Below are 20,546 nucleotides of genomic sequence, written 5' to 3' on the forward strand. Positions count from 1 at the left end.
TCATCCTTTTTCAGATGCTGCCCATCCATCATTTTAGGCAGAGAGTATCCATCATGATAGAAGCGAAATAATTTTCAAAGCTGTCAGGGAGTGGACACCAAAAAGGTCCCCATTTCATTTGAACAGAGTTCTCCCGGGCTGGCCGTCAGGGTCCTGCAGGGAAAGGAGAGAAGGCATCTTGGGAGTGCCTCTCAAATTGGTTTCAAATGAAGAAAAGAAAAAAATTCATTCTCCAATTTAGACCTTAATTCTCTACAGAAAATGTTGACAATACAGCTGTCAATATCATAGTTAGGGGAGAGTTTATTTTCAGAGCAAGATTTTAGGTTGAAAAAATATCCATTTTTCTAATCAGTATGTCTTCCTTGAAAATATTTATATATGTGTATATATATATAATTTTTTTTTTTTTTTGAGAAGGAAAAGGCATCCCACTTCAGTATTCTTGCCTGGGAAATCCCATAGACAGGGGAGCCTGGTGGAATACAGTCCATGGGGTTGCTGATAGTCACGACTGAGGGGCTGAGCACAGTAGTGTAGTTTTTTCTTTCCTAATTTTAGAAGTAAATCATGTTTATTTGCAAAATAGTAAACTTTAAGCAGAAAATAAATGTCATCAACTATCTCGGCATACAGAGATAACCACTGTAAATATTATTTTTGTGTGTGCAGTTTTCTCTCGGGCAAGCACACATGTACACACACACACGACCTGTATCTGCATATTGATATGTATATATGTGTGTGTGTGTGTACTATAATCATTTTTTACAAGCATGATGTTATATTCTTTATGGAGCTTTATATTCTGCTTCTCTCACTAAATTATATCTTAAACATTTTCCTAGTCATTTAAGTATTCTTTGAAAACATGATTTTTCAAGGCTACATTATATTTGGTTTTGTGGATATACCATTATTTATTTACCTCTTGTTAAACATGCTGGCTGTCTAGGCTTTTCGCAATGTGGTGTTTTATTTACTGCGTTTTCCCTGTCTTTGAGCTTCCCTGTGTTTATCATCTATATAATTCTCAAGAATCATAATCTTATCTTTTTACTAGAATGTCAAAGATAGGTAAATGGATTTTGTTTTTATAACTCACAAAGATTCAATGTACAGGAAGCTTTTTGGTTGTCTCTTAAATCAATAAGAACTATTATATATGTTCACTTTTATAATATAGATTAAATTCTGTCAATTAAATGAGGGTGCTTGTATTTCTTTCCTGTTTACCAGTTTGTTGTGAGTTGACATACAAGTCCTTGTTTTACATCTGAAGAGGCTACAAATATGCCTGGAATGGGTACCCAGAAGGTTTCTTTAAGGAGAGGATAAAATGATGGCACCACTCTTGCTAGTTTGGAATCCTAGCTCTGCCACCTGCTTGCTGGGTAACCTTCAACATCTTTTTTTTTTTTTTTTGGCCTGTAAAGGCCTCAACTTTTTCATCTATAAATTTGTGGGAGACAAAAGTACCTAAGACTTTACAAGTTAGATTTGAGGGTTACATGGGACAAATTATCTAAAGTATATGTATTGTGGGGTGCAAGACACAGGGATACCTGCACATCACACAGAGGATTGTTTTTATTTACCCTAGCTTCTGACTTTAAGTAGGTTAAATGGTCAGTGTTTCTTCTTGGGATAAGGATAGAGGAATGGGATTTAAGATGTATTTAAAAAAAATGTCTGTTATTTGGGTGCCACTGGGCGGACTGTGATGTTGTTAGATGTAATCGTTACAATGGCCTCTATAATCGCAGTGGCTCCAACAAACTGATGACAACGAACGGATTTTCCTCTCTATCAGAACCACTCCTTCGACCGGAAGCTGAAAATGATCCTTATATTTAAACTGGGGACACTTTTGAAAACTGTAGCTGCTGAAAGAAAGACTTGAGTGCAAGTTGCATGTGTGGAGTTATCTCAAGAAGCACTGGTAGGAGAGTAGTGAGCTGAGATGGGGAAAGGCAGGCACAAATAAAGGGTGAGTCATCTAACACGTCACGACTGTGGGAAACTGGACGTCAGCCCCGTTGGACTACATCCCGTAGTGTGGAGCAGAGTTCTACAGTTATTCCAACAGTTGGGCAATGGAACGGGGCTAGTTTTCTACCGAATCCTGTCAGTTATTGGTTGATGGCTGCTCTCAGGAGGTAACTAACCCCCGAGCAGGTCCAGTCCACCTCCGGTGCGAAGCTGATAGGCGTTGGCTGCCTTCACAAACCCTCTTCCGAGGAGTCCTAGGCGCTCGCGGTCAGAACGTGCTGTGTGCGTGCACTCGGGAGTGCTTCCTGCTTGGGGATACAGGTGGACTCTGTTAGCTTCTCTTCCATTTGGATGATTTGGAACTAGGTTTAAGGCAAGGAAAGAAATATTTTCAAAGTTGGTATCTATTGTTTAAGAAAATACAATTAATTAAGAGTTAAGGTATCCTTCCTTCCTTCTATTTTTTTGAATGAAATGGACAAATAAAGATCTTCCTATGGCTAAGCCATCCCAGATTTCAGTAGGAAGGGCTATGAAGATAATTTCACTGTGGCTAACTGCTACTGGAAGGAGTGAAGCTAATTCCAATTGCTTGAGGGAAGGAGTAAATTAAATGCTGATGACATTGACCGGGCAGCAAACTGCATTCATTGATTATTTTAATTTTCTCTCTTTTGCACTCAGTTAAACACTCATACTGGTGGATTTCAAGGTAACTAAAAGGTTGTTTAGCACATTTGAAAAAGAGTCACGAATAAGTAGTACAAAAAATCACTATCAGACCAAAAAAAGAACAGCTGAACTGATGGGTGTACTGTGTATGTAGGTGTACACCATAATCATTTACTTCTGCACAGATGTGTATGTTCATCGAGAGTGGTGCATGAATGTTCCAATAGAAGAGGAAATGGAGGAAACTAACAACTAGAGCATTTAAATGAAAAGTGAGAAATGACCTATCCTAGCTGATGCTAGCCTAGCCTGAAATATCATAAGCGGTAGGAGATAATTAAAGCTTTGGGAGAGAATGATAAAATGAAAATGAGAAAGTTTATTTTCATACTTCCAGCTTCTTAAATTGGAAAAATGGATAAAATGAAAATTGGATAAAATGAAAATGAGAAAGTTTATTTTCATACTTCCAGCTTCTTAAACTGTCTCTACCTGGAAAAAAAAGTTCAACCTTTTTGGAAATTTAGACTTTATAAATAAAACCAAATGATTGAAAGTTATTTTCAGAACGACTCTCTGAGTTTTCATTAGGAATTTACCAATCGAGAAAAAATAAACAATTTAAAATTAATAAGGAAATGGTTTGGGTTGTGGTGAGGGGGATTTTTAAGAGAGAATAAATAAATGCATTTCACAAGAAGTCACTTAAATGTACTTTCCTGTTTTTATTGTCTAACAGTATGCAGGGGTTCATTTGTAGAAGGACTAAGCCTACAGTGTAAGGAGTAGTTATTGAAATACAGAAGTTCATGTTTCCTGAAGAACAGCAAAAAGAGTTGGTTGGACTATCATTCTCATCCCTGAACTTCAGGAAGGAGGAGAAATGTCTAAATGAACCTCCAGCCCTCAAGGATTCAGATTAGAAAAAACGTGTGACAGGAGTTACAGTGAAAAATGGTAATGGACGGGTACCAGCATTAAACACTTTCATCCCTCTATGAGAAGTGCAAACAAATTCCAGGAGTTCATCCCACTTCTCTTTCGGCATCCATTTCTTAAATCCTCTAAACATTTTGGCGAGGTGGAGACAGCAGGTTTTAAAATATGGGGCTTTCTCCATCGCCACAAGTAAGATAAGCCTTGATTGACTTTCCCTTAAGCTCACCAGACTTAGGGCTGTGAAATCTCAAAATTCCTCGTTGCCTTTGACTCAAGCACGTGTCCTGTGCAGGAGAAAGTGGCCAGCGTGAGGGATGCTGGAGATCTGGCGTGAGCACTAGCGCGTGCTGAGGGCCTCACAATGTCACAGAGGCGGGGCTGGAGGACGCGCCGTTTCCTGTCTGCCCCGAGTCCACAGAAACTTGGCAGATGAAAATGCAGACCGCTCTGCTCGAACCACGTCTGGGTCGCCATGGAGCCCGGCATAAGTGCTTATTGTGTGCTCTGTGTCAGGCTTAGACTCGCGCACTTTATCTTTGCCAGTGATTCCTTGATTTTTAAATTATTGTTATTTAATAAACGATTAGAACAAAGGCAGTGTATGTGCTCTACACACAAACACACACAGACACTCAGACATCCCTACCATTCAGCATCGCTGTGATTTCATTTAAAAGTCTTTTTTACCATTGTGAAAAAAAGTAGGAAAAATATCTCATTTAAAAAGCTATTCTGAAAAAAACAAAATTCTGGCAAGAATATGGGGGAAAGAACCATTCTTCAAACGTAACACACTGTTACAAGATGTGAACAGCAGGGACCCAGTACGCGTGATAGACCCTTCTCATCTCTCCCACTGAGTCTTAGCTGACAGCTGTCCCCGTCTCCCATGCTGTTCTCCTCTGGTCTCTGTCTTCAGGTGGCTTTTTCCTCTTCTAATGACACTGTTATATCAGATTAGGGCCCATCCTAATGACATCATCTTAACTTGACTACATCCGCAAGGACTTCATTTCTGACTGAGGTCACATATACAGTGGTTAGAACCTCAACATAAACTTTTTTATCCCGGGGAGCCATATTTCAACCCTGGGGCTCCCCAGGCGCCACAGTGGTAAAGAATTCACCTGCCAGTTCAGGAGACGGCAAGAGACGTGGAGAAGGAAAGGCCACCCACTCGGTATTCTTGCCCGGGAAACCCCATAGACAGAGGATCCCGGTGGGATACAGTCCCGGGGGTCACACACAGTTGGACACATCTGAGCACAGCGCAGCGCATTTCAGCCCGTAACACACAACACTGTATCTTTCTCATTCTTTGATGGACCCACGAAAACATTTTAGAGACAATCATGGGTCTATTGACTGGCATCTAGAGTGAATGACACGTGTGTGTTATTTTATAATGTTCAATTCTTCCAGAGGTAGGACCCTTGTCATGCTCCCTGGCCTTCTCTCCCATTTTTCAGCTGATGAAGCTGAGGCATAGGAAATGTCAGTCAGTTTTTCCTAGGAAATTATGGATTCAGAATTTAAACCTAAGCAACGTTAAAAGTTTTTGCTGTTTCCACTATTAACACTGTGCTTCATCAGATTGTTTCCAGGCTAAGAGTGTTTAATGAATCGAGTCAGGAAACTGCAAGAGAACAGGTTGCAGCCTGGAGGCGATTTTCTGGAATTCTCTTTCGCCTTCCATACTGGTTTAGTTTTTCCCTCCTCTGTTTTTCCTGCCACTGTCCTCCGTGAACTGAGGGCTTGCCTCACTATCTTGTTTGCAAGCCTGACTCCCTCCACCACTCTGGCTTTTCAGTTTGATTTAATGATACCTACCTGTCTAAATGATAAAATTGAGAAAGCTTTTACCAAGTAAGTTTATCATAGAAATGTAACCAATACGTGCATTGTGCAAAATGGTTCTTCTTTTTTTTTAATCCAGGCAAATACATTGGAGTCATTAATTTGAATACTAAGTACAAGGTTCTGTTTAAAAATCCACAAGACAAATAACAAATCATAATTCTGGCAAGGCAAAGCCATTCTTCAAAGCCATCGTTTTTATAATCCATTGATGATACTGTGATAGTAGCTCGTTGATGGCTGATTTAGAGTCTAGCACATGTGCCATTACCTTTCTGGAGGATATATTGCATGCATTCTCGCCTTATAAGCACCTTCTGATGTTGAAATGGATTGGGTAACAAAAGTTCATCTGAAGTATATATTTTTTGGAATTGTGAATATAAGCATATCCGATTGAAGTGCCTACTGTGTGCCTACCCTGTGCTTGACTTGGAGATAAAGTAGTGAAAAAGGCAGAGAGGTCCTTGTTTTCAGCGAGCTTACACCTCAGGGATATGGTTGATGGCATTGACTGCTTTCGGTCCTTCCCTCCCGTCCTCACATCCTGCCCTTTGCCAGGTGACTCTTGAGTTCCTCCCACCCAGACAGAATGTTCTTTCCCTGTCATTGGCTATGCGGCTGGTCATGTGGCTTGCTCTGGGCCAAGGGTGTGTGAGCAGATGGGTCCTGCTGGAGTTTGAAAAGCTGGGCTTCGTTTTGTCTTCTCTTCCTCTGTGAGGACAGCTTCCTTGGGGTAGGTGCTGCCCCTTCACCTTGGAATTCACACGGGCACCTCCCCCCAGTTGCTCTACAGGCATATAGTATGATTATAGCCACCAGTCAGCCTGAGAAACTATACCTTTGTTTCCAAAGTCACTGAGTTTGAGGTTGCACAGAATTTTTTGACAATAGTTAAATGAGGGTGGTAGGGGGAACTCCTACACTACACTAATAGTCCCCCAAATAGCTCTGATTCCTGTGGAATGGTGTGGGACATGGAGAAGCAGATTTGCTGAGTGCCTTGCTCATCTTCCCTCAGCAGTCAGCCTTGTAGTATCTGCCCCAGAGTTCTCCCACACCCCTGTGCAGCTCCCCCGCCGAGAGCCTTCTCATGCAAGAGGCCAGCTGGAAATTCAGGGGCGAGGGGAATTAATGCCCCTAAAACAGCTTCTCAGCCAATGATGAATGTGAGTTGCAGGATACATACTCCAGCTTCTTTGCTCCTGCAGCAGTGAAAGAGAACTCTGAGGTATTGCTCTACTCTGTCTCTTAGTTCCCCATCAGGACTGATCCCCAGTCCCCAGGGTTGTTATGCTAGATAATACACTGTTACAGCTGCCTCATCATCCTTGTCTTAATTCCACTACCAGTGCTTGCTGGATGCATGTCCCAAATAAGTTACTTGCACTTAAGTCTCTGTCTTAGGGCTTGCTTTTGGGAGAACCCAACCCAGGGCAGCCACTACATTAGATAGTGGTTGTATATTTCCATTGGAAGTGACAGAAATCCCAGCTTAAACTGGCTCAAGCAAAAAAGACTTTATTGGCTCGTGTAATTGAACAGTCCAGGCTAATAGCACCAGCTTCAGGCACCACTGAATCTGTGTCTTTAAACGACGTTACTAGCATTTGATTTCTTTCTTTCTTCCCATCTCTCTGCTCTGCTTTCCTCCGCATTGACTCTCTTCTCAGGCAGGTGATCTTTCCAGTAGTTTACAGCATTCCAAGTTTAAGTCCAGTGGAAACAGAGCATCTCCCTCTCCATAACATCATGTAAGTCCTGAGACTAGATCTGATTGGCTCTGACTTGGTCATGTGCCCTTCTTTGAACCAATCACAGAGCCCAGAGAGCTGTACAGCTAAACTTGGACCCCCAGACCGCCAGGGAAGCTGCACTTGGTCACAAGAAGTTAAGAGTGGGTGGTGGTGGTTTTCCAAAGAAAACTCCTGTCCTTTAATCAGAAGAAGGGGAATCAGTGCTGTACAGAGTCAGAATCTTACCTTCTGTCTTAATGCTTTTCTCTTGAGAAAAAGTGCTGTCATCCAAGAAAATACAATCTCCTAGTTTCACTTAATTTAAAGAGAAGTATGTCATGAATGTCTCACTGTTCCTGGGGATGCTAAGATACAGAAGAGGAATAAGAACACTAAGATAATTGTTTTTACAAGCCACTAATCATTTCATATGAAGTTTTTGGTTCTTTTTTTCTGATGGGATTATGGGAGATGACAGGAAAGCACGTGATCAAAGATTCAAAGCATAGAAAATAAAGCCTACGAGTACAGTGCTTACTTGCTGAGGGGTGGGTGGAGCTGGTGGAGCTTAGAGGCCTTTTCAGCCAGTTAGTTGATTTGGTGGTTTCGTTGAGTTTTCATATAACAGAAAGGTTTAGAAACTAATATAGTCATGTTTCATTTCTGACCTTAAAACAGTTAGTGTACCAGTTAACATGACTTTATTTGCACATTGTAGAAAACCAAAATGTAATACCTTAACCCACTTAGCACTCTGTTTCTGTAAAGGGGCAGAGAATAAATATCTAAGGTTTCATGGGCCAAGAGGCAAAATAGAGGGGATTGCACTACTTCTACATTAGGTTAACTATGTGAGTCAATAAATCCCCTTTTTGTTTAAGCCGGGGGCAGCGAAGTACAGCCAGTGGGTCACAGTCAAGCCTCCTGGGTCCGAGTCAGGCCGCTCTGTCTTCGTTGCTGTGTGCAGTCCTTCTCTAGTTGCAGCCGGAGGGGGCTCCTCTTGGATGCGATCCGTGCGCTCCTCTCTGCGGCGGCTTCTCTGGTTGTGCGGCACGGGCTCTAGGCGCGCAGGCTCAGCCCTTGAGGCTTGTGGACTCCGTAGTTGTGGTGCACGGGCTTAGTTCCTCCTTGGAATGTGAAATCTTCCTGGACCAGGAACTGAACCCACGTCCCATGTGTTGGCAGGCAGATTCTTATCCACTGTGCCACCAGGGAAGTCCCACTGTTTGTTTTAATAGTTATTGAAATGTTTCATTATAGCAGAGGGTGTGGATGGCTAATATCCACTCTGCACCTTCATTCCTTGTTCCTAATGGAACCGTTGACTTTGTCTGACTATCCAACCCCTTTAAGTGGTCATGTGTTTGAGAAGAGGCCGCTCCATCTCCAAACCCAGGGGCAGGTCTTGATTGTCTAAGCCAGTTATGTCCATCCCTTTCCTTAAGCGATGCGTTTATTTCAGGCATGAGCATCAGTAGCATTTTGGTCAATGAAATATGAAGTCTCCGGGAAACTTCCAGAAAAGCTGTTCTTGCTCGTGAAAAGAAATACAATTAGGAGACATCTTCAAACCTGTAAGGAAGCTAACCTTGTAGGCCTTCAGACCTCAAAGAAAGCTAGCCCACATGAAAGAAATGTTGAAATGGCATGGGTTCTTGGACGATGTTGTTGAGGAAATTAATAAATCCAGAGGTGACCATGCCTCTAGATTTCGAGTTATAGAAAAACATCATTTCCCTTATTTCAGGTCGCAGTGGGTTGCCGTTGCGCTTGCAGTGAATGCAGCTCCAGTACGCGGCGCGTCCTGGGCCAGGCGCTCAGGACGAGAGGTGATTACGCGGCGCGTCCTGGGCCAGGCGCTCAGGACGAGAGATGACTAGGGTTCATGCCCTCTGCTCGTGTGATCCTTCTGCTCTACTGGGGGAGAAATTGTTATTTTTTTCAGTTTGCTCAACTTCTTCCTCTCTATAAATTTAGTCTGGATACCTAAGGGGAAGGGAGCAAGAAGAGCACGAGGGCAGACTCTACATGTTGCACCCAAAGTGGTCTGACCCTCATCAAATGCTGTGGCTCTGCCAGGATAATCAGGCGTCCTTGGAGAAAATCTCTCTTCTTTTCTGGAAACAAATTTAAAGTGCATGGCCCTCCACTGGTGGGTAGGACTGCCGTCTTCACAGACCAAAGAAAACGCATACTTCCCCGTTCCCACTTTTAAAACCCCAATTACGGGCACAATGAGGATCTGTGGAACCCCACCAGCTCTGACAAAAATAAAACACTTAGCTCATGCGATCTTGTCTCTTTATTTTCCATATCACTTACAACGTAAGCTTTTTACAAAATCAAATCCTTTCTCACCAATGATATGATTTTCCCTGAAAAGGCTTTGAAGTATCCCGCCGTTCTCGCTTCTGTACACAAACATTAGCAGAAGTCCTGCTAGGCAGGAGGACAAAAATAATTGTTCGGCCTTCATTTTAACTTAACCTTTTGCAAATTCCTGCTTTAAAAAAGTTCCCCTTGACTTACTGGCATCATATAGAGATAATTTATGAGGCAGTCCATTCTGGTTAAGACAGCGAATCTCCATGAATCTTTTCCCCCATGAAAGACTGTCCTGGACCCTTCACCCCTCTTAATTTAGGCATCTCACTCTCTTCCTTAACCATTTGCATGGGTCTCTTTGTCACCTTAACACTCTTGTCTAATGGTTTCTGTACAATTAAGGCATTATGGAGGTGAACGTTAATATGTCTCTGAAAATTTACGGAGCCCATATGTCTTGATGTTGCAAAAGGCTGTGCCGGAAACTGGCTAGGAATGCAGGTGCGCTGTGCTTTCGACCGACGTGAGAAGCAGAGTTCTCCATCTGCCGTAGGCAGCGGGACTGAGCAGAGACCGTTGTCAGGAAGGTGTGCAAAGAGACCGGGCAGGCCGCCTGGTGTAAATCAGGTGGGAGATACAGGTTTGAGCTATTTTAGCGTCCAGGTTGGTAGCATGGAGGTTAAAAACATGGCATCTGTATCCACGTTGCTCTGTTTTTAGATGCTTCTCAAGCCTTTTCTAGCCATTTAATTTTGCACGGTAATCTTCGGTTTCTTCACCTGTAAAATGGAGGCCCCTTTAGAACGCAAGCCTACCTTCTTCCTACGCTTACCAACTTCTGCTGAGTCTGGTTCCTGCCTGGGTCTCAGCCGCATCTCACCCTGCTTGCTATGATCTGGGCTCGTTGCCTCCTCTTAGATGCTCCGATGTAAAAGCTGCTTTTCCCTCCAGGGTTTTTGGCCAAGCTCTCGCTTCCTCTTCCATGAAATACTTTCTCCCCTAGAGGCTCACAGGGAGGCCTATGTATCTTCTTTCATGGACCAGGTTAAATTTTTGCCTTCTCACAGTAGGTCCTGATCTTAACCCAGCTTCCCAAAGGCAGGCCTGAGTAGTTTACCCAGGAGGTGATCCCAGGAGTCGAATGAGCAGGGAGACTGGAAGGTATGTGCAGCGTGTGCGTGCGCATTTGTGCTGTGTCCCATGCTCAGCTGTGTCCAACTGTGTGACCCCATGGACTATGGCCCGCCAGGCTCCTCTATGAGATTCCAGGCAGGAATACTGGAGTGGGCTGCCAGTTCCTCCGCCACACAACCCAGGGATCGAACCTGCATGTCCTGTGTCTCCTGCATTGGCAGCCGGATTCTTTACCACTGAGCCACCTGGGAAGCCCCCAAGTAGGGAAAGGGGAGACTTAATTAAAGGTGATAATAATGAGAAGGGCTTCCCAGGTGGCTCAGTGGTAAAGAATCCGGCTGCCAATGCAGGAGACTCAAGAGACCAAGGTTCAATCCCTGGGTTGGGAAGATCCAGTGGAGTGGGAAATGGCAACCCAGTTCAGTATTCTTGCCTGGAAAATTCTATGGACAGAGGAGCCCTGGCAGACTACAGTCCATGGGGTTGCAAAAGAGTCGGACACGGCTAAGCAACCGAGCACACGCAGTAATGAGAAATTTGTTCCTGGAGATCAGTCCTGCTGGGGAGCCTCTAAGAGACTGTGGAAGGCCCTCTTCAGAGCTGTTTCCGGGATTGGGAGGAGACGGTTGTCCACCAGTTCTTACGCCTCTGTAGTTGAGGGTAATCCCTGGTAGTGTTAATCATCTGGCACTTCTGCCTTTGCTTGCATGGACTGAGAATGGTTCTGCATCAGATCCATGCAATAGAGAAGGGCAGTTGCTAAGGTGGGAAGCCCTCGGTGTGTGAGGGAACTGCCCACCAGGCTGCATCATGGGTAGGTCAAGGGGATGTGGGTCGGGTTCTGACTGGCCCCTACAGTCCTCCACTTTTCCTTGTTTCTCCATCCTTTATGCTGTGAACTGAGTGCTTGTCTTCCCTGGAAATGCGTGTGCTGAAGCCTTAATACCCAAAGTGATGATGTTTGAAGATGAGGCCTTTGGGGATGATTAAGTTCAGATGATATCATGAGGACTGAGCCTTTATGATAGGATTAGTGCCTTTATAAGAGGAGGAAGACTCTTGAGAGTCCCTTGGACTGCAAGAAGACCAAACTAGTCAGTTCTAAAGGAAATCAGCCCTGAATATGCACTGGAAGGACTGATGCTGAAGCCGAAGTTCCAATAATTTGGCCATGTGATGCGAAGAGCTGATTCATTGGAAAAGACCCTGATGCTGGGAAAGATTGAAGGTGGAAGGAGAAGGGGCGACAGGATGGGACAGTTGGATGGCATTGCTGACTCAATGCACTTGAGTTTGAGCAAACTCGGGGAGATGGTGAAGGACAGGGGAGCCTGGCGTGCTGCAGTCCGTGGGGTCGCAGAGAGTTGTACGTGACTTGGTGACTGAAGAACAATAACCACAAAGAAGAGGAAGCAGTCACAGACCTCTCTGTATCCACCATGTTTAGACATCACGGAAGGTTTTGTCTGCAGTCCATGAAGAAGGTTTTCATGGGTCTGGTCATGTTGGCACCCTGATCTTGGAGTTCCGGTCTCCAGAACTCTGAGAAATAAGTGTCTTGCTGTTTAAGCCACCCTCTCTGGTATTTTGTTATAGCAACCCAAGCAGACTAAGGCACTGGCTGTTGCTTTGAATGCACTTATCCTATTTGGTAGTCATACCCTTATTTGTTTGTATGTTTATTAATTTAATATGTTTAATTATTAATTAATAATTTAATTATTAATACTTAATTATTATTGATTATTAATTATTCTCCAAAATGGAGAAGGCAATGGCAACCCATTCCAGTACTCTTGCCTGGAAAATCCCATGGATGGAGGAGCCTGGTGGGCTACAGTCCATGGTGTCGCCAAGAGTCGGACACGACTGAAGGACTTCACTTTCACTTTTCACTTTCATGCATTGGAGAAGGAAATGGCAACCCACTCCAGTATTCTTGCCTGGGGAATCCCAGGGATGGCAGAGCCTGGTGGGCTGCCGTCTATGGGGTTGCACAGAGTTGGACACGACTGATGTGACTTAGCAGCAGCAGCAGCAGAGCCCAAGAACATAAGGTATATATTTGTTTGTTCTTGGATGTTTCTTTAGTGATCAGCAAAAAAGGGTGATATTCAAGGTATTTAAACACCAGAATGCCAGAGGCTTCCCAGGTGGAGCTAGTAGTAAAGAACACGTCTGCCAGTGCAGGAGACATAAGAGATGCGGGTTGGATCCTTGGGTTGGGAAGATCCCCTGGAGGAGGGCCCGGCAACCCACTGTAGTATTCTTGCCTGGAGCATCCCATAGACAGAGGGGCCGTGGGGTCGCCAAGAGTTGGACACGACTGAAGCAACTTAGCACATATAGACACGCGTGGCAGGGATAGTGATCACTTAAAAGTTCACCTACCCCATTCTAGAGTAAATTTCTAGCAGTGGAATAGCTTTGTCTAAGACATGAGGTGTCTAAAGGAGATCAGGCAATTGTTAGTAAAAATTTTGAGATTCTTTATAAACCAGTACAGATTTCAAGTATATAATGGGGACAAATTCAATCCTGAGGACCTCAAATATAAGTGTCTTGGTGATGAAGATGAAAGATCTTTTTTTAAAAAAAAGCAGTATATGCAAGGTGCTTTTGAATATTAAAAAAAAATGAGTGTGTGTGTGTATGTGTGGTGTGTGTGTGTGCATGTTAAGTTCCACTAAAAGCCCATTTAAAACCTACTTGAGTGCTTTTTCATTTGGCTTATAAGTATTCTGAACAGCAGGATAAAACCTCAACTTTTGGCAAGCCTCTACCCTCTCAAGCCAGGATGTATGACTAAAAAAAATGGAAACAGGAAAACTTCACTTTGACAAACATAGAACCTGCACTGGGGATATGCAGACGAGTTTCTCCCTAAAAGGTTAACTGGAGACAATAATTACTTTCTCCAGAGATCACCCAAGTGACATGCTGCTGTCTTGATTTCATTCCTGTTTGATGATGTGCATTTCTTGCCACTTATAAATGAAACAAATGAGGTTAGATGGCAAAGATTATGAAAGGAATTAGCGATAATGAGCCTGGTAACAAAAAAAACATTATTATAGAAAATTGAGTTGACCTTACTTTCATAATTATTCACCTTAATTGTTTTTTGTAGTGTAATTTGAATGAGATTAAATAATACTAATATTCCCCCTGCCACTAACTTTGAATTTCATGTAAAGATTAATAACTTTCAAAACTAAAACTTTGGCTGCCATCTTTCTAGAGGTCACTTTTGCTATTCCAGGAAGCTGTATGCCCTCAATATGACCACAGCCCACTATGTCAAGACCATGATTTAGTCCTCAAAAACTTTTTGTCTTATCACCCTCTGGAATAGGAATCAGAGCATGTGCTTCTGAACTTCATGGGATACACTGCTCTTCTGATCTTGAGCCTCATGGATTTTTTTCCCCCCAATTTGCCCACCAGTGTGTTTGTCGTGGTGAATCAGCCATGATCAACAGTTATGTATAAGGGAGCCAGACTTTTCCAATTAATTGCATGACCATAATCTGCCTCTGAGATTTAAAATTTCCCCAGGGCATCGCACACATACAATTGGCATTTGAAAGTGGGTAAATATAGAACTTTCTACTTTTTCAAAATTTGGACAATAGTAACACAAAGAAATTTTGAACCTTTGCCGCATACCAGGCGCTGAGTTGGGTCATTCGCATGTATTCTATCACTTAGTTTTTACTATAATCTTATGATGTAGGTTTGGAGAAGGAAATGGCAACCCACTCCAGTGTTTTTGCCTGGAGAATCCCAGGGCCGGGGGAGCCTGGTGGGCTGCCGTCTCGCATATATTATATCACTTAGTTTTTACTATAATCTTAGGATGTAGGTACAATTGTCATTCTTGATTTGCAAATAAGGAAACTGCGATTTAAGAGGTTAAATGAGTTACCAGGATTCAACTCTTACATCTGATTCCTGAGCTCTTAACCAGTGAGACAGGATCAGAAAGTTCCAATGGGCAAAAATATCAGTTTGGCATTGGGTAACTTGTGGTCCATCTTAGCTCTGTTGTTTAATCTCTTGCATATAACTAACTTCTCTCAGTTCAAGTTTACCTGCATAAAACAGGAATAGTGTCTAACTGAATTGCAGTGAATATTTAGTGGAGAACATAGTGAAGTACCTTGAACACTGATGAATGACTGGGATATTCAATAAATGATCACTTTCCCCACGACTTTTGGGCATATTCTCCCTAAGTTCTGGAAAGTGTTTAGCATGATGCTTTGCCCATTGAAACCAATTAACAATACTATGAGCTGACATTTATTGAGCACCTGCAGTATGCTGGGCTCCACGCTCCCCACTTTGCAGTGGCATCTCTCTAATCCTCACAGTGGTCTTCTGTTATAGATACTGATTGTGTCCCCAGTTTAGAGGGATTTGCTGGGTAGTTTTCACCTTGTAAATGGATCTAGGATTGAGGTTCATAGTCCGAGCTCTGAGTTGGTCTACTATTGTGTCAGCTACTATAGTCAATTGTAATATTATTTTTAAAGTCTATGAGTCTTTGATTGGCTTGTAGTATCTCCTTTTCATCACATGTGCAGTGACCTGCCTTCCTTTTGAATGCTGGTGGCCTTTACTATGACTTCCCAGGTGGTGCTGGTGCCAGTGCAGGAGAGGTAAGAGACTTAGGTTTCAGTTCCCGGGTTGGGAAGATCCCTGGAAGAGGGCACAGCAACTCACTCCAGTATTCTTACCTGGAGAATCCCATGGACAGAGGAGCCTGGCAGGTTACAGTCCATTGGGTTGCAGAGGGTTGGACATGGCTGAAGCAACTTAGCAGCATGCACACATGGCCTTTACTATCTGTCTGATTAGCAAGCATCGAGTCATACTCTTGAGTACAGTCTTCTATGCTTTTCTGGATTGTGTACATCATTATTGCCTTTGTTCATTCATTGAGTTGGTCGTTCAATCACTCAGCAAGCATCATTGTGTGTTTAACATACTCCAGGCGCTGTGGGAGGTGCTGCAGGAACAGAGAAGAACAGAAGGACATGGTGTCCATGAAGGGGAGAGCCAGATTTCACAGGGACCAAAATCTTCATTTGGAGGGTCCTCTTTTTTGAAAAGAATATTAAATTACATATGCAATAAATTACACACCTCAGAACAGACCTAGGCAAGCAGTGGGTTTTGAAACGTAAACTCATTAGCTTAGTGGTAAGCCACTGATGTCTTTTATAGTGGATTTGAGAATTCTAGATTTTGGTGAAATGCAGATATAACAGGAAGGTCTTAAGATCTTAGTCACCATCAATAGATCAAATCCAAATGAAGCAGAACATAACTATGACTGCAGACTTTGAGGGGTTAGGGGAGTCCTTCCTGCAGCTTTCCTGGGTGAGGTTAATGTAATAGCTAAATTTACTAAACGTGCCATATAAGGTTCCTAAAAGTCCCTTCCCCGCAATGTCCCAGTTAGTAAAAAAGCCCTCATCTCTTGCTCTGGGACTCCCTCTCCCCTTGTTCCTCTCCCTCCCTGCCTGGCATTCTCCAGACTGGAAACCCCTCCCTGACCAGCACACACAATATAGGCTGTTTTCTACTCTGGGCACTTCCATGGGAGAAAAGACTAGAACTCACTACACAGACACACATACTTTGGGGGAATTCAGCTCTCCACATAGCTGCCGCTATTCAAAATTTCACACTTTGAGTATCCGTTTCCTAGACTAGAGCATAAGCTGCTAATGTATACTTTCACAAATTCTGGCACAATTAAGACCCACCTCTCTTCCCACTTGGCTCTCTCCTTCCACCACCAATTTAGAAACTGAGGTAGCAATTTTAAAATAACAAGTATAATGAAGAACAATTGGTAATTGTATTTTTAAAAACTTATTAGCAAGGTTTAAAATTCCACATGTGGTTTAGTTCCATAAAATTCTTTAGTGCAGGTGAAGACTCCAGAATTAATGAAGGTAGGGGTTACAGACAAATATGATTTAATAATAAGTAGTATATGGAAGAAAGTTATATTAATGTTGATATAAACCATTTGGAAACGGGGACTAGAGCAATGATTCTTCACTCAGGAAGCACATGACGATATCTGGAGACGTTTTTGGCTGTCACACCCGGAGATGGGTGGAATGCTGCTGGCATCGGGGGTGAAGCTTGGGAGACCACTGGGCACCCTGCAATGCACAGGATGCCTCACAGCAGAGAGTTATCCAGCCCCAATGTCTCAGTTATGCTGAGATTTTTAGCCCTTGAACCAGAGGATGTAGAGAAGCAAATCTTATAAAAAGTAATTAGCCAGTTGCCTAAATAACTAATCAGTTAACTAACCAACTGATTACCACTGTGGATCTCTTGACTAAACTGTCTCTGACTTTGTCCCCCTCCGTTAATTAACTGGCCAATTTGTGGATGGGAAAAGCTTGTGAATTTGGTGCTTTATAAGCCTCTTTGTTTAGTTAAGACGGCGACATTGTGTGTGCTTGTGTGTTCATACGTGTTTGTGTGTGTGCAGTGATATTACATGGCTGAGTGGTAACCTTTGCTTGACCTAGAACTTGCTGTGTGGTTGTGTGTCAGGCGTGGATTATCTGGTTTGATCCTCACTACAACTCTGTAAACGTGATGAACTCCACTCAGAGATGAAAAACTGGGACTTGTCCAAGATTCCCTGAGCCCTGGTGCGTGCCGGGAGCAGATTGCTGCACAGGCTGTCTCAGCCCAAAGCCCTGGCTTTCCGTCAGGACCTCTGAGTGTTGGTCACTCCCTCTTCAGTGACTTTGGCTCTGTCCATGGGACAGCTGCATTATTATTTTCCTGACCAAAAAAAAAAAAAAATTAAATGTAACCTCACCCCTCACAGTGCTATCCTGGGATCATGGGTTCAGTGCACTTGTGTATGTTATTTTTCCAATAAATTTTGAGGAATCGCTGCTTTTAAACCACAATGCAAAGCTACCTTGTGGTAGTATCAAAATGAATTTTTAATGATCGAGCACTATATAGTTGGAAATTATTGTAATAATTGATGAATTAATCCACGCGTGGGCCCCACACCCGCTAGAAGAGGGCTGAGGGACCAAATTAAGGTAAGATCAGTGAAATAAAGAGTGACGGTAAAGAAAAAGACGAAAGGAACATGCTTTTAAGGGGCTCCCATGATTAAGTGCAATCAAAGGAGAGCTAATGGGTTAACTCATTTCTGCCGAGCACAGTTACACAGTGTTCAATTTGATAAAGGATCCAGCAGTAATGTTCAAGCAGAGAAATGGGAATAAGTGACATTCCCTCTCCAATTACTAATTTTACAGAAGCGCAAACAGCTCAGCAAAGGGGCGTATTGTCTGTTCCAAGGCTTTCTGTGCACGAATACACTGGATAGTTGAGATGCCACCCGGAGTGAAACAGACCCTGATTTTCAGTGTAGCCTGGAGTTTTGTTACTTTGTTGTCAATAATTGACTGAAGGGGAAAACACAGTGGGGTAAGCCCAATACTAGGGTTATCTTAAGAGCTCTAGAAGGATGATTTGTGTCAAATCTGGTGAGTTTTTAAAATTTATATACAGTGCTGTTCACAAGCTAAATTCTCACTGATTTAGGCTCTCTCCTTCCCCCTTCATCGAAATAGGATAAACCCTTGTGAAAAATCTTCTGTAAATAAATTTGTCAGCCTTTCCTAGGAATGACTCAATCTGTGTGCTTGTAGACTTCAGATCTGAGTGTGGCTGGCACGGTGTGAGCATCATAACCGCCAAAATAAAAGAGAAGGAGGTGGGTTAACACACTTTTGCGGTGTTTCTTGGCCAGGATTGTAAATAGTGACTATTATGGTTAATTGAAGTATTTCCTATAACTCCTGCTATATGCTCAGCTTATATTGCACCAACGTGAAGAAATGCTTTGGCAGAATAGATGCAGAACACTGGCTCCTTGGAAGGAAAGCTATGACAAACCTAGACAGCATATTAAAAAGCAGAGACATCACCTTGCTGACAAAGGTCCATCTGGTCAAAGCTGTGGTTTTTGCAGTGGTCACGTATGGATGTGAGAGGTGGACCATAAAGAAGGCTGATGTCTGAATTGTTGCTTTCGAATTGTGGTATTGGAAAGACTCTTGAGAGTCCCTTGGACTGCACGGAGATCAAATCAGTCAATCCTAAAGAAAATCAGCCCTGAATATTCATTGGAAGGACTGATGCTGAAGCTGAAGCTCCAGTACTTTGGCCACATGATGGGAAAAGCCTACTCATTTGAAAAGACCCTGATGCTGGGAAAGATTGAGGGCAGGAGGAGTAGGAGGTGACAGAGGATGAGATGGTTGGGTGGTGTCACTGACTCAATGGACATGGATTTGAGCAAACTCAGGGAGATAGTGAAGGACAGGAAACCTGGCATGCTGCAGTCCATGCGGTGTTGCAAAGGGTCAGATGTGACTTAACTGAACAACAGCAACACAGTAGTCTCATCTTTACAGTCCGCATCACACTCATTTCTGCAGTAGCTTTGTGAAGGAGGAGAGAGGTTTGTCTTGGATTCTCACAGTGTCTTTGAGATCTTCCTTGGGGCACTTAGAGCATTCTGCTGAAATTCATTATTCATTGTCTTCCTTCCCAACTGCACCGTGGCCTTGTGCAAAGTGGCGTTCCAGAGGGCTTGAAGCATGGTAGGTGCCCAGTCAGAATTCACGAAATAAACATACTGTTCTCTATCTAAACTGTTTCTCCAGAGCAGTGGTTTTCAACAGAGGGCAATGTTGCCCCTCAAGGACATCTGGCAATATCTGGAAACATTTTGGGTATCCCAATTGGGGTGCCAGTTGGGTATTACTAACATTGAGTGAGTAGAGGTCTCGGATGCTGCTAAAAAATCCTACAGTGTACAGGACAGCCCCCAACAACAAAGGATTACCCAGCCCGAAATATCAATCGCACCAAAGTAGAGGAATCTCATACACACCCAGAATGGGAGATAAATTTTCTGTGAAGCTGGTAAAATTAAGACTCTCATTCACTTGTACTGGACCTTCCAAGGACCTGGGAGGCACTATGGCAATATAGTCACATAACCATGTATTTTTGTCCAAATGTAAATGGCTGCTGGCAGGTTTTGGATATGGCTAAAGGAGAGCCCATAAAATTCATTAAATTTAGATGTGGCAAAGCATACATGTTATAGGTCACCATGTATAATAGTTAAGTTGCTGCGCATCATATTGATGTAGAAATGGCTTTCAGAGTATTCCTAACATCCATTTTATCATCTCCCCTGCATGATGATGCAAAGGAATAGGCTAGAGGTTCCATAGGGAAATGAATATTTCCTTAGCACCCAGCACTTGATGTGGGTAGTGGAGGAGATACAAGATTTAAAAATTGAGCCAGAAGCTAGCCCATGGATAATTTTTTCCAGTCATCAAATGTATAAGTTGAAGCAGAGGATTAATTTCTTATTGATGCTATGACAGAACTGAATTTCTTTCCTGTCTGAAATACATTTGATAGTACAGTATACACAATTATAAAAGTATCATGCATTTTTATCATTTTTAAGCTGATGTCAAAAAACAAAAACAAAACCCAAAACAGAAAAAGTAATAATGTCAAATAAAGTATATCAGAATTCTTGAATTGTAGGGCATGAACCTGTAGCGGTAGTACGAAGGCATATGTATTGGTATATGGAGCCACATTTTATGACCCCAATTATCAATATGTGAAACTAATTTCAATTAACTGTGTTTGAGAAGTTACAGTACTTTTTAATGAAAAACTGTATTATTATAAGAAGAGGCTATCAAGTTGCATAGAGACTAAAATGTGGAAAAGAAATTTTTTTAAAAAGGCGGCATCTGGCAGTTAATTAATAAAGCTATTATATTATTT

At 42.7% G+C, this 20,546-nt stretch overlaps 1 protein-coding gene across 1 annotated transcript in view; it reads left to right on the plus strand.

Annotated features, from left to right (window-relative positions):
• Positions 1–20,546, plus strand: part of TSHZ2 (teashirt zinc finger homeobox 2) — an 885,630-nt gene that overhangs the window by 202,561 nt on the left and 662,523 nt on the right. The gene's annotated exons all lie outside the window — the stretch shown is intronic.

The sequence above is a fragment of the Bubalus kerabau genome, chromosome 13 (assembly GCF_029407905.1).
Source record: "Bubalus kerabau isolate K-KA32 ecotype Philippines breed swamp buffalo chromosome 13, PCC_UOA_SB_1v2, whole genome shotgun sequence".
In the NCBI taxonomy this organism is placed as follows: domain Eukaryota; kingdom Metazoa; phylum Chordata; class Mammalia; order Artiodactyla; family Bovidae; genus Bubalus; species Bubalus kerabau.